The 25,983-nt window shown below is 35.8% G+C and overlaps 1 long non-coding RNA gene across 1 annotated transcript in view; it reads left to right on the forward strand.

Annotated features, from left to right (window-relative positions):
* The first annotated feature begins 17,416 nt into the window (after positions 1-17,416).
* Positions 17,417-25,983, forward strand: part of LOC139588445 (uncharacterized) — a 109,282-nt gene continuing 100,715 nt past the window's right edge. The window contains exon 1 of the long non-coding RNA XR_011678675.1: positions 17,417-17,849. This is a non-coding gene — a long non-coding RNA (uncharacterized lncRNA). The remainder of the gene's footprint in view (positions 17,850-25,983) is intronic.

The raw sequence follows: 25,983 nt of genomic DNA on the forward strand, positions 1-25,983 counted from the left end.
AGAGTACATAATTGCATCCCAACAGCCACTGAGACAGACAAATTACATATTCCACATGAAAAAGGTGTATTGCTCTTGTCCTTTTTTTTTTTTGTCAGTGACCATGGACTTTTTCTTTTTTGAAATGGAAAGCTGGTACATGAAGCCAGCAGACCATAGAAATCTATCCTACTGAATGCTTAAGTACTAAAATGTGCCTTACTAGAACCTCTTTATATGAGAATCAGTAGGTTTGGAAGAATAGATGGCTGCTGCTACCGGTGGTGGGCAGTAATTTATTGGCAATTCATGAGAAAGTTGTAAAATACTCCGTTTCATGCACTTTTTTCTTATTTATAGCTAAAGTAGCTGTAAAAAATGCTATTCTCTGGTTTTAAGAATTGAGAATGCATGGCATGACATTAGAAGTAAAAATGCATCAGCTAACAAAACCCCTCATCTTTTTCATAAAAAACAGAAAATGCCTCCCTCTCCTTCATTGAAAAAATCCATTCCTTAGAGATATAATTACGTGTAGCATTGGGGGCCACATCTCAGCTGATATTCTACAATTGCTGGCATATTTGCCTGAGTTCTCTGACACAACTAAATGTCTGCTATTTTGACTCATTTTAGGAGGAGTGATTCTCAGACAAGGTAGAAAGAGATGGATAGCTGGCAACTGAACCTGCTCACAAACAGAGGCAGGTCCACCAGGGGTCATCTGGCTTGGCAGAAATGCAGCTTAGTGATCAGAGGAGCCCATCACTCCGGTGCAGTTGGCCCTAGAATGTCCAATCTCACACTGGGTTGCTTCTTATTGTGAGTCTGGGTTCTTTTAGTCTCTCCAACATGCCATGGACTCTAGACCTCCATGATGCAATGTTGTGCCTTTGGGCACAGTAAGTTCTCAGAATAAAAAACGAACTGAAGTAGGGTGCCTTTTATTTTCTGAATCTCTGTTTTTATAGTAATTTTGCTTCCTAGGACATGCCGCAGACATAGCCTGAGCACATCTGGAAACTCCTACTCCCATGCTAAATGAGGCAGGGACAGCCTAACAGCTGATCTAGAATCTTTGTCTTGGACAGGACTCATCTTTTCCATATTAGATCCCTAGAACTTAGACTTTTAGTCTAACTCCTATATCTCTAAAAAATTAAGCTTTTATACAAATTCCTACTGCCAGCAGAGAGAGAGACTTTCAAAAAGAAGGTATTACTGTCTAAGACACCACTTATTTGCAAACTTTTCTCCACTGTCAAAAAGAAAAAAAAAAAGGAAAAAAACCCCGACTGAAACCAAACTACAACCCACCAATCCTACAAGAAAAACAAATAATGTCTTGCTTCTTCTCAGAATTCTTGCCAAGGAACTCAAAATACTTTTAGGAGTATAAAAGACTTTGTGATGAGTTTGGGCATTGTTATTTTAAGAATCCCCTTAAAATTTTAAAATCTTGATATAACATACATATTTTGTAAGAACATGGTGTGACTCTTGGGGACAGTGCTGTGCTGGGCCAGGAATTGGACTTGATGATCCTTGTGAATCCCTTCCAACTCAGCACATTCTGTGATTCTATGATTCTTTTTACTAAAGAGATGATTGTACTGAGATAAAAGACTTTGAAATGTTGTCAATTTTACCAAAAGTATCTTACAGCATGTCATTGTAATTTCTTAGTGGTCTTTTTGGTATTTAACAAAAAAGGGGACCTTTTTTTCATTGTTTAATAATGCATAATTCTTTTTCTGTTATTTATCTAATGTAATAGATGCTACAAAAAATTTCAGTAGCATTCATTACAGAGAAAGCCTTGGGTGCTTTTTTATTCTATGCTTATTTTGGGAAATGAATACCTATTTATTAGAGTTATTTAGACAGTTAGGCTGTTAACATGTAAATTTTCTACAAGAATGTTCTCTTGGTGATGCATGTACAATAACAGAAAGAAAAAAAATCCTATAAAATGAGATTAAGTGAAAGTAATGAAAATCACTCCATTGTTCTTACATACTGATCTCTTTAAGTTTTTTTCACTTCTTGCAAACATCTCTTGGACTACTCTTTTTACTTCTGGGACTCTTTTCAAGTCCCAATGTTAAGTCCAAGGAAAATAAGTAAAGAAGTCTGTTTAGTTTTCATCATACTTGGCAAGTGAAAATTCTGGAGAACTGAAGGTCTGAAACAGAATAACAGCTGTATCACTCAGTTTTCTCTTTTCCTTAGAATACAATTTATATTTCATGGACATAAACAAAAAACCTAAAAAAAATTAAACGCAGTAGCTTTTTTCTTTGATTTCAGTTTTTTTAATATTTTAAAGAAATGGCCTCATAAAATTGTTTAGTTTGGAAAAGGTTTTTCAGACCATTGAGTCCAACTGTAAACTCAGCTCTGCCAAGTCCACCACTAAACCATGTCCTTAAGTGCCACATCTACACATCTATAAAATACCTCCAGGGATGCTGACCACGTACCTGGGCAGCCTGTTCCAATGCTTGACCACCATTTCTGTGAAAAAAAATTTCCTTATATCCAATCTAAACCTTCCTTGGCACAACTTGAAGTAGTTTTCTCTTGTAGATGAGATATTAGTCAATATTTCCACGAGACATAAATAATTCTCAAAAAAAAAAAAAAAAAAGAAAAAGAAAAAAAAAGAAAAAAAAAGAAAAAAAAAGAGAAGAGTAACACAATAAGATCATAGACCAATAAAACTATGGCACTAACTATAGAACCTCAAAGTCTTTAAACAAGTGGTAGCCCTGGTAGCCCTGCACCAACTTAACTACAGTGTTTCATGGAACTGCTAAGGAATACAATGTTAATAACAGAAATAGATTTTGTTGCTGTTTGTATAACGAGAATAATTCTAAATGGGAGATACAGATTAATTTTGCTGTGCTGGTCACTGTGAAGATTAATTTTCAAAATATTTATATTTCTTGCATTTTGACTAAATCAAAACATGATTTCTGGATAAGCTGAGAGGAAGAGTAATTAAACAATCTAAATATGTTTTGAATGAACAAAATAATTGTGTTGTAATTGCTGTTAAGTGTGTGTTACTAAATTGTTTAGACTGCATCTCATTTTGTATGAAGTATTCAAACACCATGAACACAACAAGAAAAACTAAACAGCCCTCAAGTGTATATATCACATGTGCAAGTCCTTAGAGTAAGAGGTATTTTATCTTTTATTGTCATGCAGCAGAGTCCTAATTGCTTTATGTCTTGACTGTGCCAACCACTCTGCCTCTCATCTGATTTTCTTCATGTTATTATGACGGAATGTGAACCAAGACTTCCTTGTTTTACTGCTTTTAAGTACTAGTCTCAGACACTAATATCTGCTTCTGTTGTTCGAGCCTTTAATTTAGTCTACTGTACAGGAAGTGGCCTATTTAATGTCCTCTCCTTTTTAGTTGACTAAACCTAGCTTGAAATTTCTAAAAGAAAACAGCTGCCCTTTGGTAAAACACAGAAATCACTGGATTTCACATTCCCCTATCCTTCCTGGGACTGAGGACAAGGATGGGTTGCTAAACCAGAAGCAGGCATTTGTTGTGCTAGCAGGTGTCACAACCTTTTGGCCACACAAGATCCACATGTCATCTTTGTCTAAGACTTGGTTTCATTCATGAAAGACAAAATCTTGGCACAACTGACTACACAAGTTGAAATACTCAAAGTTTCTGGGGGGAAAAAATTAAAATCTAAGTGAAAGGTCATAAAATGTAGTCCAGATTTTGATTCTCGAATAGTCTTCTCCCTGGCTTGCTCAGACTACATGGTATAATTTTCAGAAAAAAATTATTCTTGTCTTCCTTATGAGCCAGGGTGCATAACAGAAAACTGCAGCAGTGTTAAAGTGAGCTGAGAGGCCCAGAATCTCTAATGCTTGTGGAGAGCATCCAGCAGTAACAACAGACCTCTCCCATATTATTTCTAAACTTTGCTATTGGGAATGACAGCTGCAGTCAGATCAGGTATTCTTAGACATTTTGTTGCTTGTTTTACTCACTGTTATCACCACTCTCCAATGTAATTATCAGAATAATGAGAAGTTCTTGACATGGGGATTGAGATGAAGGTGAAAGTTCCCTTTGGGCTACAGTAACATGAGCCAATGTAGAAAGTGTTTTTGAGAGAGCATGTTATGGGGAGGAAAAAGCTTCCAATGATGCCCCCTCACCTGTGGTTTGTACCTTCATTGGGTGGCACATAACCAAAATAGTCTTTCTTTGAGTTGAGCTGTGCATTCATTATGATTTCTTTTAAAGACCGGACTCATCATATTGCACCAAAATTTATAAATTTAGTTTATTAAAATAGTTCTAATTCTGTATCCAGAATATCCTTCTGAGGCCTTTTCAGAATGTGTCTGTGTTTCTGTCAAACAAGGTTTCCTGAAATAAAAGGAAATATATTTTTTACGAAATATGTCGGCCTCTTGCCTACTCATTCTCAGCAACAAAGCATGTCACTGTTTGTGTCCTGGCTATCTGAGACCTTCTCTCTCCCAGCAAGTGTTGCTAGCCTGAGCTTAGTCAGTATTTTAGTGCCTGGGCACAATATCTGAGAGCACTTGCAAAGTGCTTCTCTTTAACAGAATTGTGTATCTACTCTATTTTCATCTTTAACCACATTTTGACAAATGGGAATAATATCCTCATACACAGGATGACTTCCTTTTTATTTCTAACCTAATATCAGTGTCAGATTTCATACAACCAGAATCCAAGGAAGCAAGTTCTCTCTACTTATATCTATAATTCTCAGTCAGCTGCTGATAATTCAGTAAGGATATTCAGAGCAGTTTCTAATGCAAATTCAGAGGTATATGTTGAATGTTCATATCTGAGTGTATTTTAATATTGGATTGGATGTTAACACTTGCCTCCCTGCTTTACCTATTTATTGATAGTGTGGTCTGATGGGCTGTGGGCAGGGAGGACACCATATCTCACCATTGCACAGCTTTCTCTAGCACTTCTGACACTGCCCTGAAGAGTTGAAGAGATGCTGAGATGTAATGGAAAGGCAGGAGTTCCCTGCACTTCTTTTTAGCATGTGGGCGCAATGAGATACTGGTGAGGCCAATTGCCTTGGACCCCAGAGTAATCTCAGTCTCTGGATGAATAAATGCCAGATTTTTTCTGTGACTGTCTTTTCCCCTTAACAACTTCTTTTCCCCTTAACAATTCTCTAAGAAACATTTAGTTCTAGTCTTTTTCTCGATTAACAGAAAAAATGGAAGCTAACCTTCTCAGCAGAGGCTGGTGAAAATGCATGACTCTTTTTTAAACCTTAACAGGTTTAAGAGTTTTTGTTTTGTTTTGGTTTGGTTTTTTTTTGTTAATGTTAAAATTAGATCATCAATGAAACTGCAACAGATGGGTATTTAGAGGAACACCTGTAATAAAATAATTTTGGGGAACAGAAGTTATAAATGTCAACTGTATCAGGAGATACATAAATTTTAGAGAATATCTCCAGGTCCTTCCTAACTGTTTGGCTACTGAGGTTTTGCATGCTTTTTTCACCAACAGAGTAACTTTTCTCAAGGTAGGTTTTCCTTGGTATAGGTCTTTGTGCATAACCAGAGTGCATTGAATACTACCAAAATGTTGTGCTGGATTGCTACCAAGTATATTTTTCCAATGGTGACATTTTTTTACTGGACTTTTGGACCTTTCTATGTTGAATTATTAATACAGATGAATATCTATCCACTATTCATAGCACATCTATCTTGTCTGGATGTTTTGGACAGTTTAGAAATGTTGATAACTGGAAGCAATTTCTCACCGAAGACAAAGCAGAGTACTTAATAATTAAATATTTCAAAAGAATAACAGAAATATATGGGGAGCATTCATAATTCTGAAGTTCAGACACCTTATTCTGTTACTTGAACTAGCCAAATGGCTGCATCTAGTGCAGGAAAAAAAAAACAAAACTGGGACAAAACAAAGACTCAAGGCACATTATGCTGGGTGATAGAGATGATATTTCTTTTAATGCCTCTGTAGATGTCTGGGGCTCTCCAGAGTGTGAGATGTAGATGTTTGGGTCTGTCACTCTCAACAGAGATTTCATAGAATCATAGAATGGTTTTGGTTGGAAAGGACCTTAAAGTTCCAACCCTGCTGCCATGGGGGATTGTTTCTGGGTGGTGAGAAAACTTACCAAGGAAGATATTTCAGTAAATAAGCAGATTTATGCGGGGAGGTTTCACCATTCACTATGGATATGCAATCTTGTATGCAAACTAGGCAAGGTTTTGACAAGTAAAACAGCAGGAAGTTCTGGCTTAATTTTTGGGTCTGTTTACTTTTTTTCTTACTTTAAAAGAATGAAAGTGAAATCAGAATGTCTCACAATTTTATCTCTGAGATACACTTTTTTAAAAATCAAGTTAATTTGTCCCTTGTGGCTTCATTGTAACTGTGGACTGGAAAGGCAGTGTGGATAATCAGATAAATGAAAATGAAAACTGTTTTTGTGTAAGTTCTTTTCCTTTCTAGCTGGGAAAGTTCAATAGACAAATTTAGTATATGCAGAGCATACATAAAAAATATTTACAAGGATTTTAGGGGTAGCCACATATTTTTATGTTTATGTAAAACAGAAATAAGTTCTTATAAAAGCTCAAGTCAACAGTCAAAAATTTAAAAGTGGAATTGTGAATAAGCATAATTATAAAACAGTTAAAACCAGGGACATTTTCTCATCTCGCCTCCAAAGCAGAGTTTAAGTGTTCACTGAACATTTTATGAAAATATCAAAATGTAGCATTGACATTCTATCCTAAAGGAATAATTTAATTAACTGCATTTACAATCAACAGTTTGGAGGCATTGAAACAGTTACTAAGATATCCCTCAGTTCAGCATGATAGTGTGTAAACTATGTAGGCAGCCTTAAAGGAACTGAAGTTCACATTAAGGTTTTTATGCTATTACTCAGAGCTATTATGGAAAGTATCCTTCCTCCATATGTAAATAACCTGCATTGCATCCAGTGGTTCTCAAGGCTGGGCAAGGAATCCATCTCTGCTAGCACAATAGCCAAAACACAATTGTCTCTCTTCAGGGTGGGCAGAAAGTTGGGAGCAGCAGCTGGAGCATTAGAGGAACTGACAAGTTATGTTTTTATGACCTGCTTGAAACAATCTGTTTCGACATTTCAGGAATTACCACAGCTTCTGGGAAAAGCCAAACATGTAGTCTGATCCCAACAAGCCAGTGGTCTGTGTTGAAGTTTAATTAAGCCACCTACTGAGAAAGCTACCGTAGGGGAAGCTCTTCTCTGAGCATCGGATTTGCAAACCAGTGGAGAGCATCCAGGGAAGACAGCAGTTTCAACACCCAATATATTTGCCCTAGTTCCTATGAATTACATGCCCTACTTCTTATGAATTATGCATACTGAAAGCTCAGTAAGGAATAATCTTCACAAATTTAGTCATTACAATGCTGAACTAGTAAGTTTATCAATCCATAAATAAAGTATATATTTTACCCACCCTACTAGTTTAGTTTTGTAATTGAGCAGTATAGCTAGGCCTTAATTAGTTTACAGATTGTCATTACCATGATCTATTTACTTTTTAAGCTTCTTCTGGTTTAGTTTTAATCCATCACTATCAGTGAATTTTCAGAAAGCTTCATGATGTGATGCAGTATGTCACTTGTGTCCTTAAATAGCATGATATAAGAATGAAAACAGGCACCATGCCAGAGAACAAAGATCATTAGATGGAATTAAAGAATTTGCATGTAATAGGTGTTAGTTTATATTACATTAAAAAATGAGCTCTTAAGTATAGCTTATTTTAAAACAATTCAGTTACATTTTTACAGAATTGTTCTTTAAATTTTTGGTACAATACATTGTGAAGAGGTTATGAATGATTTTTAAATAAACACTGTGATGATGTCAGTGGGACAGTTCCTGCAAGTAAAAATTCCCAAGGCTGGGGCCAGATTTAAAAAGTTTATGTGAGGTTTTTTAAGTGTAAGTACAGCTTGGTACTCATCAGAGCTTGCTAAGATTAGTTTGTAGACCATAAAAGGAAGTGATACATGACTACACTCCTCTTTCTTCTTGCCTCTTTGTCCTCTCACTTGCTGCTGTTTTTAGAATCAGTCCCATGTTCTACCTGGTGCAAGAAAAGTGTTTTGTAATTTTGAATGAAAATCCACATTGTAGTTTTGAGGCACTTCTTTAAAAATATCTTTCCCAACATATTTCTGCTTTATTGCTTCATCTTTATTGCTTTGTCCTATCTACCACTTCAAAAGGTGCCTGTTTGTTACAGATGGTGCCTTATTTTAGCTTGCAAGGAATTATTTTATTCAGGAAAGCATGATAACTTGTGGATATTTGGATTATTGTCAAATGTCAGCATTTTTTGTTTGTTTGTAGCAATCAACCATTTTCTAAAAGTGGGGAAAATAGGGGATTTCTATATCTATCTCAGGTTTAATCTTATCCTAACAAAAATCCTGAGGATGTTAGAGGGTGCTATTTTCCTATATGGGCTACATAAATACTTAAAATTCATCTTTCACTGGTGTTTGCATCTCACTCTGGGAAAGCCCTGTTTGTCAGGAAGGTTGGAATTTTTAAAATCTTAAATCTCATAGAAGTTATGAAATAGATAATGCTTTCCATAGATGAATTATGTTGCTTGCCAGTCAAAGGTAGTGATACATTCCTCTATGAAAATTTTGTAATTCAGTAATTTAGTAACTTGTGCAGAATACATGAAGAGGGGCAATGAGGTTCCTCAATTTACTGGGAAAACACTCACAGGATTTTTTGAAGTATGAAGAAATTCAATGGCCTGGGAGATGTTTTCTGTAACAGTTTCACTTCTTTGAAGATTGCAATGATATTTCTCTGTTTTTCAGTTTAAAAAATTAGAGTCAATCTCCACTAAAATCCCAGGAAAAAAAAATACACTGGCTTCCTTGAAAACTAGAATGACAATCTCCTTGTTTATCTACTACTGAAATGTTTCAATATTCTTTAATTCTTTCAAATCGTAACTTCAAGGAAAATTTATTTAAACCATTTCCTGCTACCCACCCATGGCAACATTAAAAAAAATGCAGCAAATACAGCAGAATTGAAAAACTTTAAAATTACTCTTGATTTGAAAATATGGTATAGAAACTCTTGTTCTTCATAGTAAAATTTTAAACACATTTACTAAAGAAAAGACATGAAATAACTGCATAAATGATACGCACCTACATGCAATAGTTAGACTGTAAAATTGCATGATTTTTCTTGCTGTAATTTAGAGATGTTAGCAGATAATTAAGATGAGATATCAGCTTTACAACTGTAAGTAACAATCACTTTTATCATTGAAGGGCTTTTTACATTCAAAATTCAATGGCTTCATTAAAAAAAGGATATACAAGATGTTCACACTGTACACATATGTATATGTGATGAAATAGTTAAATAAATAACTAGAGCTAATAAGATTAAGATCCTGAAGAATGGACTATACAGGCAAAAGATCCCCAGATTAGTTTGGTCAGACACACACAGGTTCTTAAAAGAAGCTGCCTATAAGCTTAGAAGCTTGAGCAACTGACAGCCAGAACAGGAAAAACAACATAAGACATGAGCTAGCTGGGCTGTAAGACACATTGAAACAGCCAGTAAATGGATCTTTGCAGAGCTGAACCTTTAGCATCTGCAGGTTCTATCAGATGTGCCAGCTGCGTAGGACATGAGTACGAGCCTGGCTGCAGGGATCAGAGCAGGATGCAGGGAGCAGCTTTCACACAGTTGATGTTCAGGGGTCATATGTTCTTCCTGGTTTTCAGTGTTTTGTGGATTTTATCCAGAAAAATGAAACCTAGGTGAGGGGTGACTATAGCAGCTCCTCCATAGAGCACAAGGTTCAGGCTGGCAATGCCTCAGAGTCCTAGGAGGAAGAGTTTATCTATATATTATATCTATATATTATCTATATATTATCTGAATAATAGGAAGTGAATCAGTGACCCAATTTTACTTGTTTTGATTTCGTGTATGGGTCCCTCTTTACAGGGTTGCTAGAACAAGATGAGTTTCAGTCACCTGACTAAGATCATCTGTTTGAGAACATTGATTGGATTAGTTACTTACTTCAAGGTTTCTTACACATGACCCTGGTACACTTTAAGAAATACTCTTTATCCAGTTACAGATTTTACAACAGCAATACTTATTACAAGGAATAGTGTCTTCAAAATTACAAATTTATGCTGAAGGTGCTATAAATGTAATTTATGATCATGTTTAAAATTAAAATAGCTACTTACACTTCAGTTGAATTAGAGGAGAAAGCATGCTTGGGCCTTTTGGTTTTGTTTTTGCCATGTACATGATTAGGGTAGAATCTTAAGTAAGTTGGATTAGTGCCCTTGAGTAGTCTGCAAATAAGATATCTATAAATAACCTTAAGTCTTAGTTTAGTTTTTATTTTAACATGTTCCAGGATTGTGAGAACAGTACCAGAGTGAGAGTATGAGGTGACCCTGAGGTAAACTTTTATATGATGCAAGAAAAATGACCTGGGGCTGTTTCTCATGAAACTAACTTCATTTCAAGGCCATTCCATAGTTTTTCTCAGAAAGAGGAGAATAGATTATATCATTTTTATTCCAGTTGCCCAGTAGCTTATTCTTGGAGAACATTCTGTCTTAATTTAGAAAATGGAAATAAAGATAAATTCACATACCAAAGAACAGAAGGTATAATAACAACAGAAAGGTATATCAGATTATTCATTTGTCAAAACATCAAAAAGAGCTTCAGCTGAAAGTACAGAACAGTGGGAAGGTTAAGGTTCATGCACTATTGGAACTGTTTTGGGATGACAGCATGAATATTTGTTTGCTTGTTCAATGAGTAATGACCTTCAAAATGCTACAGGAATGAATACATGCAAATGTTGAGAGAAAGTCTCTCCTCAGGAGACTGTGAGTCTTACAAATGGTTTTTGCTGATTGTCTGAGTTTCAGTGGAGAAAGGAAAAAGAGAAGTGTCACCAGATCCTTTGACTTTCTTGCTTTAATTGAAATATTTTTTTTTTTAATCAGAATTTGATACTTTAAAAATATTTGCTTCATGCAGGAAGAATTGCTTTGATAACCTGTTAATATGATTTTGGATTCCAGACCTCTTTTGCCACCCCAAAAAAGAACAAGAAGAGGGAAACCCCACAAAAATCTAACTATGCAAGTTAGCTACAGCACTTCAGCTGTAGTTCAGACAAACACACAAATTAATTTATCAGTAGTAAAGGTGGCAAGAATGCAGCCCTCTGTAGGCTGTATTTTTCAAAAAGTCTATATGAGTAGTAACAAATATATACCTAAAAGTGACAATTCAGCCTTATCTCATAGGGCATTTTTCTGGGCACTCTTTCCTCTGAGTTAGTTTCTGCTACGAAAAATTCTAGAGCGATTTACCAAAATCAGAAAAAATGCTCTATTAATTTGAGAATACAGGGATGCAAGTATTCACTTGATCACAGCATTCTTTAAATGCAAGGTGTGAATGGGAGAACTAACTACAATTAAATCATGGAAGGACTGACATAAGATTTAGCCAAAAAGAAATTTCACTTTATGATAAAAATGTTTTGAGCTTTATTTTTTGTTTCTGTTGTCCTTTAATTTTAAAATTGTAATTGAAGCAGAGAACCTGTTTTACAAATTATAGTGTGTGATTCCTAGAAATGGCATATTTCTGTTCATTTAGAGATCACAAGAAGATAATAGAACTGCTTTAGTGATGCTAGACTTTAATGTATACTTCCTTCCTGGCCCTGCTAATAAGTTTTGCCTCTTACCCTTCTTTGGGTACTTAAGTTCAGTGACAGCGGTTTGTTGTAGTGGTTGTTGTTGTTGTTGTTGTTACAGTTACTCAAGGCTATTTCAAGTCTCATGTTGCAAGCAGTTTCACAAAGCTTCAAGGTCTGAATAAAGAGGTCACTTAAATTCAGGGTCAGTATTTGTTCATTTGTACACTCCTGAGTCACTAAATGGTGAGCTCATAGTTATTTAAAAAGGAAAAAAAAAATTCTGTTACCTGTCTCTGGCTTAGTGAGTTAGCAAACAGGATTGAGTAAAAATAGGAGAGTTAATCATCTGTAGTACAGACAGCAAAGCTGTTTCTGACTGGGAATAGGTCACTTGTGCTCTATCACATCTCAGTCACTGTTGGATGTGCCCATGTTAGAGCAGCAATGGAGTTATTGCCCCACAGGTAAAGTCAAACAGGCTCACAGAACCCTCCACTCTACCATCCCCACCCAATCACAAACTGCTTCCCTCTTGGAGCAACAGATCACATGCAAAACTGGTGTGTGTGTGTGTGTGTGTGTGTGTGTGTGTGTGTGTCCAAAATCAAAATATAGCAAATCAGGAATGCTGTTTAAATGAAACATCTGTAAAGTACAAACAGACTTTCATGGACTAAGACAGTCGCTTTGTTGCCTCCCTACCTGCAAGAAAGGTGAAGAGAGAGAAAGATGAAGTAATGACAACATTTGTGGATTCTTTTCATTTGAAAGAAAATTATCAGAGTCATAAATGACTGCAAAGTAGAAAAGATGCCCAGTGTTTTAGATGCTGTGGGCTATCTTCTTGAACTAGTTTCTTTGCAGATATTCACTTAGTGCCTGATTCTGCCTCACTTGGAGCACACTAAGCAGCATTTTAGGGAAAATGCTGCACTCAGGATGGACATTGTCAATTTATTTTGAGATGAACACTTCACTGTGGACACAGCCTGTGCTAAAGGCTCAGTGCAACTAATGAGACTCAGGGACATGAAGTATTTTTCTCTCTCCAGAAAATGGGGCACCTCTATTGTATGAGAGACAGCTGCCTTTCAACTCTGCAGCAGCACGTTGCACAGATTTGTGTACATAGGTAAATGCAGGCAGGGGCTGGCTGCTCCTCCCTCAGCATACAGGAAGTGCACCTTATTATTAGGATGATGGATAAATTAACTGCCCAATTAACTCTCTTCCACCATCATCTTCCATGGAGTACTCAGTGTTTTCTTCTATCTCCCATAACAATCAAAAATTGTGAGTCTTTGCCTTGTAGTTTTAGAATATGACCACAAATACTGTTCAGATCCTTCCAGAACTAAAGTCCCAGGTACATTTGAAATAAAAGATGATTGTCAGCTTTGTCATAACCTTTTGGGATGACTGCCTTTCAGATCTTCAAGAAGTCAATAAACTGAAGTTGAATGAATAGCTTGTCAGTGTAGAAATAATCTGTATCAAGAAAGTATAGTAGAATAATGATCTAAAAAAATATTAGTTTTAATTCATGCATGAAAGTGACCTGATGGCTCCTAAAAGATGAGCTATGATTAGACTAATTCTCTTCCAAGTAGATTAAAAATGAGACCTTATAAATATCTAGGTAATAAATTCATGCTAAAATTATTGACCTGATTAATTGCTTAAATGGGATAGATTATTCCAATTAAGTCTTCAAATATGTTACAGGAAAAAATAATATCACACCTCATAAAAACAATATTCTTTTATTGAGTTTTTTAACATTCAAGAGTTCATGAAAACACAGTAATTATATTTTTTATTTTCAAATAATTTATGCAGATAAAAGGCTACACCTTGTTTCATTTATATGATCATGTGTAAAACTAACAAACAGTGAGATTGAGGAATTTCCTAATCAAGATCTGAGACTGATTCTTCTTGCTATTAAAGGAAAAATCACATATTTTCAGCTTCTCCACTTTTTTATAATTTATGTTTACTCTTCAAGAAATTCAATTTTTTTAAGCTAAAAGACGGTTGTTGATATGAGATCACTCTTCAAGGAAAGAGTAACTTCACACTTTTGGCAGCTAGTGTTACTCTCTGTGCACACCCTATGAAGACCAATTGCTAAAAATTCTTTAATTAGGTATGATATGATAGGTGCTCACTCCCTGGTTCTTTCTCATGACAAGGTCAATACTGAAGGATAAATTTCATTTATTTTATTAATTATATACTGAGAACATAATAAACACAAACTGAACTGTACTTACAATATCATCTGGGAAAATATTATTATCATTGTATTGGTAAAAATGTTATGATAGATTGATCAAATTATTGAAGGAAATTCCCTGGAAAACAACTTACAAGAAAACTCATGTTATTTCAAAGACAGTCAATTGACTAAACATATATATACTTCCTTTCTATAATTTACAAAATCCTTCTGCTGAAATGACTGGAATTCTGAAAAATGAGGAAAGGCTGAGAGAACTGGGTTTGTTCATTCTTGTGAAGAGAAGGCTTAGGGAAGATTTTATCACCATGTTCCAGTATTTAAAGTGTATCTACAAAGAAGATGGAGGCTCCCTTTTTAGAAGGAGTCACACAGCAAAGGCCAGGCCTGAAGGAATATAAATTATTCCTGGGGAGATTTCATTTAGGCACAAAAGGAAAATTTTTCACAATAAGAGCAGTCAGCAATTTGATCAATCTCTCCAGAGAAGTGGTAGATTCCCCAACACAGAACAAGGCACTTGACCATCTTCTTTAGACCACACTTTTGCCAAGAATGGTTGGACCAGATGATACTTGAGATTTCTTCCAACCTGCTTTTCTTTGATTCTGATTGAAAGTCAGTGTGGAAAAAAAAAATGTTTGTAGACCTTAGTTACAATACAAATATTGACATGCTGGTGTCTTTTGGCCATTCTACCATCTTGGTTACTAGTCTATCTGCAAATTGGTCATGCTAATAATGTTCTTGTTCTTGCAGTTTGTATGCCTGGTTTTTTTTTAAATTGGTAGAAATCCAGCGTTGCCAGATAATTATGAAAGAGGTCTGAATATCACAGAAGACTGTTTCTTTTTTTTTCCCTGATACAGCCCCTTAATAAAGTTTCTGATTGCATTTCTTGCATTCAAAGTAGGTAATGCTTCTTTCCTAAGGCTAGATAATGCTTTCATCATGATGGGTTTATGAGTAAGATGCTGTTCAACATAATGATATCACTGTCTACCTTATGTGTGCTGTTCATTTGCAATTCTTAAACTGTACAGACAATCCGTCTTAATCTGTTGTAAGTCTAACTTAAAAGAGTTAGAAGTCATGCAAAATCAAGAGTAAAAAAGAACTGTCATGATCCTGTTGTTAACAACTTTACACCAGTAAATGGAGTAAGTCCTTACATGAGTGGGTCTATTTTGAATATAAAAAAGTTGTTCTCAGTGTTGGAAAAGGTAACTGCTCTTTTGCTCCTATTTTCCTCTCAAGATTTTTATTCAAATAAATTGTAAAAAAAATTTTAAAAATCAAATAGATTTTTATTCACATAATTGCCAGAATCATAAAAGAAAGAAACAGAATATCAGACATGTAACTATCTAGAGCAGTCAAGGCAGTCATTTTTGTGACTTATTCAAGCCATTGATGGTGTACCACAATGCCTGTTGCTACTGAACAGGAAACAAAACCAATTGTGTACAATATGTACATTAATATGTACAGTGTGAAGAGAAAACAGATGGCAGGGATGCATAAAACTTTAATGTCCTCCAATCTGTTTACTTATTTTAATCAGCTATTATAATCATCACCCACTGTGTGCTTTGTTTATGTGGGGATGTGCTGGTGTGATCAAGCAGAAGAAAATCCAGAGAAATATGCCAGATCCCAAATCTGGTAATTATAATCAGAAAGCTACTGTGTGCTACAAAGGATTAGGACAGACCAGAAGACACCATGAAGAGTTAGCATTCACTCAGGACTGCATTCACTCACAACACAACTGAGGTGAAATCTGCCAGCACAGATTTAGCAGGTGACACATATGGAGAGATGCTCCATTAGCGCTGGCCTGTATGGCTCACATTTCTACACCCCTTGAAATGCTAACTCAAGCTTCTTTTCTAGATGCAGCATGTTTTTATCTCAGTTCTTATTCCCTTCATAAAGTACTTAGATGTTTCTAGCAAAAACTGCAAGATGTAATCTTCAGTATGGTTTCTATGGTTAAAAAGTGACTTGGATGGAGAAAGTGGGTTTTTGGGGGTTGTTTTTGATGTACTCAAAATCAAATAGGCAATTCATAATTCAGTTGAAAGCATCTCTCTTCTAGTGATGAAGGTGAAAGAAAATGCTAAAAATCATGGCCTTCTGAGATTTAAAATATTCATTTTTGTACAAACTTTTAAAAGCCCAGTATGGACTTTAGAAGAGAATTTGACAAATGTCTTACTCTGGACATGGTCACAATGAATAGGGTAGAGGAATCTTCAAGAAGATGATAGGACATAACAAGTGTATGTGATATTGTAAATAGCACATTTATTTTAAATTTGCGTGCTCTGCTCTGATTGTCAGTTGTTTCCTGATGACATAAGGATTTTGTTTGTCTCAGGCTTGCTGTAGAAGATGTTGTCCAAAAAACCAAAATTTTACTGGTTGTAGGAAAGACAAGTGCTGGTCTCCAAAAAATAACCTTTTCATGACAGATGCCATTTTGTATTCAGTTAAAAAAAAAAGAGGAGGAAAAATGATGGGGATGAGTTGCTAATATTTTTAAATGCAGCACAGAATTTGGTTTTTATACTAAACATAATTTAGAAACTGATTATATGATATTTAATAATATAAATGTTTAGCAAAAAATTTCTCTGAAAGGAAGGAAGTGGCGTAAAGGAAAAAAAACTTGGTGTTAATCAAGTTGTTCAGGGCCCCACAAATTCACTTCCTTGTCCAAAGTCAATAGAAGAAGCTCCTTCTTCCTCTTCAGTAAGTGGAAGGAAATGTACCTGCTAGGGACTTTGACCCAGATTTTGTCATTCTTGAGTTAGGGAAATCCTAGCCTGTAATTAAGAGTGAAGTAGCTAATAAATTATGAAGGAAATAATCTTGCTATAGAAACAACCACCTGAGAGGTGACTGCTGATCTGCAATCCACTGTGCTGTGGGCTGCAAAATTATCTGATGGGAATGAGGAAATGCATCCGGGGAAGGACCAATGACAAAACTAATCTTCGAAAGTCATTCTGGGAGGGATATTCCAATTTTCCTCCTACAGGATTCTTTCAGGAACATTGTCTGTGTCATTATTTCCTCCTCTCTAAAGTAGGTAAAATAGCAATTACCTTTGAGAAGCAATTCTAGTTAGTAATAATGTTGACAATAGGTTCAAGATGGCTGTCTAGTACAGGTATTTATTTAAGAAATTAATATTAATCCTTGAACTCTAACAAAGGACTAAAAGTCTGTGGAATAACAAACAAGCCAGTGACTGTGGCTGGATCCATTCTCTTGATGTGCAGTTGTCCAAGCTGAGACACAGTTCTTCACAGCAGAAACTCCCAGCAGCAAAACAGGAGTGAATAGAAGACTGAATTAATTTCCTCTGTCAGCCTATATGCATTTTCTAGAATGTGTTCGCTCATCTAAAAGGCATCAAAGAGTTCCTCTTCCCTAAAATTGTAGGGTTTAGAAATGGAATGATGACAAAGGTTCACTAGGCCGTTTCTGTTATCTAATGGTCCTGTACCTGCTTTTATTTGACTATGTTTTGTTTTTTTTTTTAATTGGATAAAGGATAGTATTTTATCTTTTTTGTTTTACTTTTATACCAGATTCCATGGAGGGAAGAGATTAGCACCTCCAGTATATGAAGGCGTCTTATCCTCAGATGACAAAGGCTGAAGATCCAGGTAGAAATGCCTGTTGGAAAGCAGAAGAGTTTTAAAACATCATTTCAAGAAGTGGATTGATACTACCAATCAGATACAAGTCCTGTAAATAAGCTATTTCACTTTTCTGTAATTGCCAGGTATCTGCATGTTCTTTTATGTTTCAATTATAGCTCATTGCATTAACACCTACATTTATAGCAAATTATATTTGAAAGGCTTCTTGTTTATTATTACATTTAAAGTTCATTGTGGATTCAGCAGTGTGTACCCAAGTGGCAAGTCAGCTGAGGTAACTCTTGTGCCTCCTATCTTAGCAAATGTAGTTGAAGAATGACCCAGAGAAGTTGAAAGCCAAACACAAACCTGAGCACTTAGCTCAGCTCATGCATGCCATGAGATGCACACAAACAGATGGGCAGAACCTTCTCAGATGAACTTCAGCAAATATGATGGAGTAGCAGAAATACCAAACCTGCCCAGTGTCAGCTGAATGATGGCAGGTTTGATACAGTCCCCTAGAAATCATGCATAAGGCGTACAATACCCTCAGTCAAACAGAAAGAAGAAAATCCTAATATTTGGGTTATACCATTTGACCTTTCCTGACACTAAACAAGCCAAAAAAGCCTTGGGAAGTGACTGAAGAACATCAGTTTGTTTACATGAAGATTCCTTGATTAAAAAAAAAAAAATTCTATCCTTGCTTGACTTCTTACTTAAGTATCAGGCTGCATGTCTTTGCTTCTGTCAAGTTTATATGCTCAGAAATTTTTGAAAGGTTGAATCACAAAGCTTTTTAATCACATACACTTAAATAAAAAGCTAACGCTGACCTGCCATGACAATCAGGCACAGTTTAAAATCAACTCACAGGAAGACAAAGTTATGTTTAGTTTGGAGAGTTTTTACATCTACTTTATATAAACTAACGAAGCTGTTAAGAGCAAATGGAAATGACATGAGAGAAAGAGGTTATACCAGGCAAAGCAGATTTCTTGGTTTTCCTTTCTATTTTAGTCAAAACAAATGCATTTAACCATTTAAATACAAGTCTGTTGACATAGATGTAATTGTATTAATCTCAGTTGCACAGAAGGTTTGAATTATGACAGAAAGAAGTATCTTCTGTTTGCTTTCATTGTATTCTATTAGTTTGACCTGGATGTCTGCCTTTGTGCTAACCATATGACAAAAATAAGATATTTAAAATTTTTAATGCTATATCTTGGCATACAACTTCAGAAATAGAAATGTTAGAACTATAAGCTGATATAAGTCTCACATAGAATACAACATTATTATATTGCAAAGAGGAAAAATCTAAGATGCAAAACAATGACGTGGAAAGACCTATAAAGGACTCAAGAGCTTGTTTTATAATGACAACCAGTACCATGTGTCATGGTCTGCTTGGAAAAAAAAAGGCTTTTGAAACTGAAGCAAATAGTTTTTTATACACTCATTTAATAAGAAATCTAATCAGCACTGACCCACAAATGAAGTACATAATGCATAACCTGAAGTGTAAGAAACAAGTGCATAAAACAATATGCTTTTACAGTATTCAGCAGGTATATGGTGGATTTACACAGAGCTGCAGCAGACACTCTTTGATTCATTCAGCTCTGTGATGTCAATTTTATGGTAGAGATGGAAGAGAGATAACAAATAAACTTATCCCCACATTCCAGCCTTCATTTTCTATTTTTCACTGAATTGAAGTTCAAACGCTACAAAGTATAGAACAAGCAAGGTGAAGTGAGCTCAGCTTTTGTGGAAAATGAGACAGGAGGAAAAGACAGGGACTGGAACTTCACCAGATGGGTATTTCTTTGTATTTAATACCCTATTCATCTATCAACTTTTGTTTACACACAATACACAAATATATAGAAACTCATTATCAACACATTAAAACCCCAGGGCTACATTGCTTTATTAAAACTGCAAAATCATGCATCTGAAGGCAAGGAAATGCTGGAAGAGGGTTACCTGGGAAATATCCATTCAGCACATTTTTGTTAAGGTTTCTGATTTGTACAAATTGTGATGTAATTTTAATTAAATGATTTTTTTTTTTCAGGGGACCTCTGTTTCATTCACAGTACAGAGTGGATGATGCTTGCTTAATGAGCAGCTGCTCAATACTGGTTTTGTTTCATTGTTCAGCATGTGTGGTCCCATTTGTTATTTACTAGACACTAACAATCCAGATCCCTACTGAGGACTATTAATTTCCTCACAGACTTTTCTTTTCTGATTTCACTATCATGTAGGAATACAGCACATAAGCCTTCTCAGCACCCTGTGATACCCAGGATGATGTCATTGCCATCAGAGATGGAGATTTGATATGTAAAGGGATTCAAGTCCAGAATTTCTATTGCATGGCCAGCTTAACACAAGAGTGGATTCTTTATTCATAGGCTAAAGCTTTGTATGTTAGCTCTATCTATTCAAATACATGTCACCCCAACTTTTACTATAACTGAGGACACCAAATGGTTAATCTAAGTTTGGATTAAGTGACTTGAAAATCATCGAACATCTTTTTGATTATGATATTTCTCTGAGACAGTATTCAGCTCCCATAAATATGAGACAGCTTTCTTTTCCTAACAATCCCTAACAATCTGCCCTTTGCCTAGCAGCTGTAGGACCTTCATGGTGTCCAGCTTCCATTGCCTCTGTGGTGTGTGATGATTGAAATACTGAGCTGTGTCCTGGACAGTTAACATAATGTATATTCGCAATGGGGAAGGTAAATTCAGATTGCATCAGTGATCTTAGTTCTGATGTGTTGACATCTGTCTACTCAGTTTTATAATCCTTGTAATATTCCTTTACCACACCTTTCACATATGGCTAAAAAGAAAGAAATCTTAAAGCACAATCCTCCTGACTCCTTATCACTGTTGTTTCTATGTGTTTCAGTAAATCAGTGCTGCTTTAGGATAACAGATAACAACAATTGTCCTTTTTCTACTCTCTCTTTTAGTTCCCAGTTTAAACCACCTTGCCTGGCTATCAGAGTGAGACAGAGTAAGCAACAACCCATAGTGGAGCTTGGTACTGGGTATTATCAGAGAACTATCAAGATTAGTGCTTCTATCCTGTTTGTTTACTGCACTTCCTTGCTCCACTGCTGTGCTATGCTCACAGCTGGGAGGTCTCTGCTGGGCCTGGAAGGTTGGTCAGAAAGCTGTGCCCATTCATGCTATGCAGCTGCTCATAGCTACCAGTCCCTCATGCTACCTGCCAGGGTCCCTGGGCATTTCCCAGCAGATATCACAATTCCAGAATCCTCTTAACTTGCAAGATGTTTTATCCTGTCAGGTTCCTCACTTTTCCTTTTTTAGACCCTCTTTTATTTTCCGTGGCTGCTTCTCAGAAATCCTCCTTTTTGGCATTCAAAACCTTCTCTCAGGAGTTCATTTTTCCCTCTTAAATACTGTATGCACTGAAGCACAGTATGTGGTCTTCTCTCCAACTGGTGAATGCATCTTATATCTTTAATCAATATCAGAATTCAGGAGGTATTTCTCTTGTTTAGTCTAGGTGTTACCAAAATTTATGACCAGCTGGTAGTAGTGGCATCCAGGAGGTAGCAGATTTATACTTTAGATTTCAGAAATTTGGTCAGGCATTCATCTCCATACAGTCATGTACTCAATTTTGTGCCACCTGTTGGTATTCAAAATTTAAGGTACTAACAAGCTCCTTGTTTTCAGGCTTCATGCTCAAACAAGCTTACTTTCTGTTTCTCATTCTCCAAAGCCAAAGGACAACTATGAGAAAAAGACAAACCTGTCTAGAAAGTCTGAGGTCAGACCATGGGGAAGGTCAGCCCTAAAATGAATTATCCCGATTACATTTATATTTGAAACAAGTACATTCTGAAAACTGTGAGAAACATGCCCATTACTCAGCAATGCTAAATTTAGAGACATGATTTTCCTAAAACCTAAAAGTTTCTTCAAGGCACTTATGGACCACAGTTTTTCGCATGATTTTAATTTACCTTTTGTAAGTGATGTCAAGTCACATTTCCAAAATAAAACACATTTCTTTCATTTGCTGTGGCCCTTATTCTTCCTCTTTACAGCAATGACCATTTGTTAGTTTGGGGGTTGTTGGATTAACCCTCCCACCACCCACTGACCAATATAAATATTTTCCTCCACTTCATTTCCTTAAGCACCTAAATCAAACTGTGTGGTGATGAGAATGATAATGAAAATTAAATTTCCCTTTGGTATATGTCTTCAGCTCCAATTTAAATTTCAAGATGTCAGACACAAACTTCATGCTGAAAAAATATGAATATCATCTATGCAGCAGTCTAGCATGTTCCCATTATTATTTTAATGCATAGGGTATAGATTGTATGTGCTATTCTAGGGATGGAACATTTTGCCTGAAGAAGTGGAACTCAGTCACAGATTTTAAGAGTTTTCTAGGAGAAATAAGACTTGGCTAAGTCATTGTTTCAGTTCAGTTCAGTTCTGTCACTCGATAATAGTGTAAAATATTTCTTTTCTAAATTACACCATGGCACCATTTTTGGAATGAGAGCGGCCCAGCATGCATACTATTGAGCCTATATACAATTAACAGAATGCCTTTTGTACTGCATTCTTCAGTAATTCTAAATAGCTTATTTGAATGTCCAGCCACTATCTGGCTGCAGAATACCCTACTAGAAGTAAAATATACTAAAAGTATATTACTTTTCTGGAGTTGGGAGAGATGTTTGTACCATGGACTGTGATATTTTCTTGTTCAATTGCATGCTGAGAGTTTTTGTAGTCGTGGTCAAGCACTATTTTATATCACTACAGAGTCTCTATACCCACCACAGTTTAAACACAAATTTGGACCTGATTACAAGGATTACATATTGATCACTAGCATGGCAATATTGAATTCTGATATGATAACATATCAGTGGTTTGACCCACAAAAGCCTCTTGCTCACTCCTCTTCTGCAGCTGGACCTCTGAGACAAAATCTAACTAAGGGATTCTTGAGTTGAAATAAGAACTGGGAGAGAGATTGCCTACTAAATACCCTCAAGGGGAGAAGAGGCTCATCTCAGAAACAGAAAAAAATTTTTGTTAACAAAATCAGAGCAGGGTAATGAGAAGCAAAATAAGACCCTAAGTATATCAGGGAGCAGTACCATGTGTTGAGCATGAACTGTACACTAATAACAGTCCAAAAGCTTACAACACAATTTTAGATTAATTATTTCTAGGCCTGTTTCCATAAAAAGATTGAAAGTGCTTTGCTTTTGTGGAATCCAAGTCTGAATTAACCATTTTGTGACTCCTCTCCCAGTTCTTAGTCCAGTTGCTGCTGAACTGTTTTTGTATATGCCTTCTTTCTTTTCCCAAGGGTACATCCTTTGCTACAAAAGAATCGTTGGTAGGTTGTTTTGGGGGGTCTTTTGCTTTATTTTGAACCTGGTAGTTCACTTTCAATTACTGAAATCCAAAATCACATATTCAGAACCCTGACTCCTTACACATAATATACCAAGAAGGATTTTATTTTTAGGGGAAATAAAGACAATAATACCTGCAGATAGAGGTGTGTCTTTTGTCCCACAATCCACTGACTGTGGGACATAGATAAGTGTAAATATCATATAAAGTTGTTACAGAGACCAACAGCAAAGACTATAATAAGAGGTCAAAGATACAATGACATTGCCCTAAAAGACTTCATGGTTCAAGAACTTTCTAAGACATACATCTGTATGCTTAATAGCCCTTGACAGATTTTGTTTTCTTGACTATGTACTGGATAAAATTGTTCTTGTTCATGGAAGGATTTAAAATTTAGTCTCAAAATAGTGTTTTAGCAGGAAGGCTTAGGGTACTTAGTTTTTCTTTGAAGGTCTGTTTATGTATTTTGCAATAGTTTTCCATTGGACAAAGCAAAGTAGAAGTCCAGGGGGATTTGAATGCTTTTCACTTAGGTGAAAACTCAGATACAATCATCCTCTCTTCAGTGCTCTTCTTCTGGTCTCCAGAATGAGTAATAATTTTCTTCACGTAGCTTGAGAGAAGGAATAGGAAATGCTTTCTCTAGGTCTAACAGTGCTACATTATGGTGCAATTATGAGATTCTTGGTTTGAACCTGTCAGCCTACAGTCTGCAAATCTGTCTTTAACAGTGTGAATTAGTTTTTAGATGAGTATGCATATGTACATATATACACATATATGCATATGTAAAACATACTCTAATCTCAGATATCTATCAATTTGAATAAGATCAAGCAGCGTTACTAAATCTAAATTATTTTTCTAGGGATATTTCCCAGGTCAAATCCAGGCCAGTTTCTCACTTTTTCATAGTATGTCTCAGTTTTGTAGTCAGTCATTTGACAGTATACAGGTTAGATCCAAGCTGACAGTCCTGGCAGTTGGGAAGAAAGATAGAACCAGTAACAACAAACTGAGTGATTTCAACTATTGCTATTAAGTGTTTCTTAAATCATTGTAAAAATTTATCAAGGTAAAGTGGAGAGCACTCAGTTCCTGCAAAATAAAATCAGTATTGATAATATTGTAATACCCTGTTGACATTCTAATATTTGCTGTCATACATTGAAATAAAGTGTGTTTAAATTGATGGTATAATTTTCTCTACTTCAAAAAAAGAGTAGGTCTTCTGATATACTGAAGATGTTGTTGCAAGCCCTTGAGCCTTTTGTTGCCTTCAAACCCAGTTACAAAGAAAATAAACTTTCTAGGAAGTGGAAGCATTGGTAAAGTGTTAATCTATTTTAAGCCTCAGGCTATTTGAAAAATCACAGATGTACCACGTGTCTGCAGAGCTAAGAATGAAACCAGAACAGTACTGAGAATCCCATTTTGTGCACTGCCATCAAAAACAGTAGAAAACACAAAAGTGCATATTAGCTATAAAGCACAATGTTGTCTTGTTTCCTCGCTTTCAGCCCAATACTTTCATAAATGAAACATGCTTCATGTAGCAGGAAATTGTTCATCTTTTTATGACTAATAAATATAAGAAAAACCATGCTAATTAGAATTTGCAAGTGTAAATTTGACAAATACATATGCATAGGAACATATGTGCATACACATGGGAAGAAATGCCCATGTGAAATATTACTGTAAGAACTCTTGCAATGTTAAAGGTTCCTGTTAATGTCAGTGTGATGCTGGTGGTCAAACATAGGAACAGATTGCTGGAGAGGCTGTGAAGTTTTCTATGCAGATATCCAGATCCTGCCTGGACAAGACCATGAAGTGAGCTAGTAGGTTTTGAGTGGGGAGTAGGAGTAGATTATCTCCAGGGGTAAATTGCAGCCTAAATATTCTATGAGGCTACTGTTCATTAAATTTATCACTGAAACGAGGTTGCTAATATTTTTAAAGATAAGTTTGAAAATACATTTTCCTGAATCTTTTCTTACAGAAATGATAAAAATGTCTGCCTTTCATGTTTCATGTTTTCAGTCAAATGTCAAACCATAATACTGCTAGCTGGAAGTGAAAATACAGTGCCTGATGTTTTCCTTATTTTCACGTTCCATTTTCTTTACAGCGTGATAATTTTCCTTTCCTGAGAGCCACATGGCAACTGTGTCTCTTTGGAAATGAACCTCTTTGATAAGACTGGCTGTAAGGAAAGATAAAATAAGACAGTCCTAAGGAGATACTGGTAACTAATAATGCAGAAATTAAGTATTGTGGAGGGTTTCTTTCCTCATTCCCCTAAGAAAATGTTGATTTCAGCTGAAAACAATATTTTTAAGTAATACAAAATTCAGCTTCTTAAGTAATGCAAACCAAAACCCTCAAAGAATTCAAAATATTTTTCTATGTTATTAGAGTTTTTTGGTCATATTATTGTCACCCGGTGTTCTTGAATGTATTCTCTTACATTACATCAAAAAGGAGAATATATTGGAGCATGCATTTTTTTCAAAAAATTATAATATCACTAGCCCCACAGCTCTATAAATGTAATTTTCTCCGTTCTTTTCCAGATCTCTTTCTGTCAGGGGAGAATTTTTCCTTTGGCTGATAATTAACAGTAAAATCTTTCATGTCTTTCTTCTTGGGTAGCAATGAGATGCAACTCCACAGTTACCTTCCAAGAGCAAACTAGCAGTCCTGTCATTTAATATTTTTCCCCTAGCTGAGACATTTTCAATGGCTTTAATACATTTCTGATATTGATCTTAAAGAAATGCTGCCTTGATCTCTTATCTCTTGGGACAGTATTAAA

Source organism: Agelaius tricolor, unplaced genomic scaffold, assembly GCF_023055355.1.
Source record: "Agelaius tricolor isolate 1412-34295 unplaced genomic scaffold, bAgeTri1.0.p SCAF_3, whole genome shotgun sequence".
Lineage (NCBI taxonomy): Eukaryota > Metazoa > Chordata > Aves > Passeriformes > Icteridae > Agelaius > Agelaius tricolor.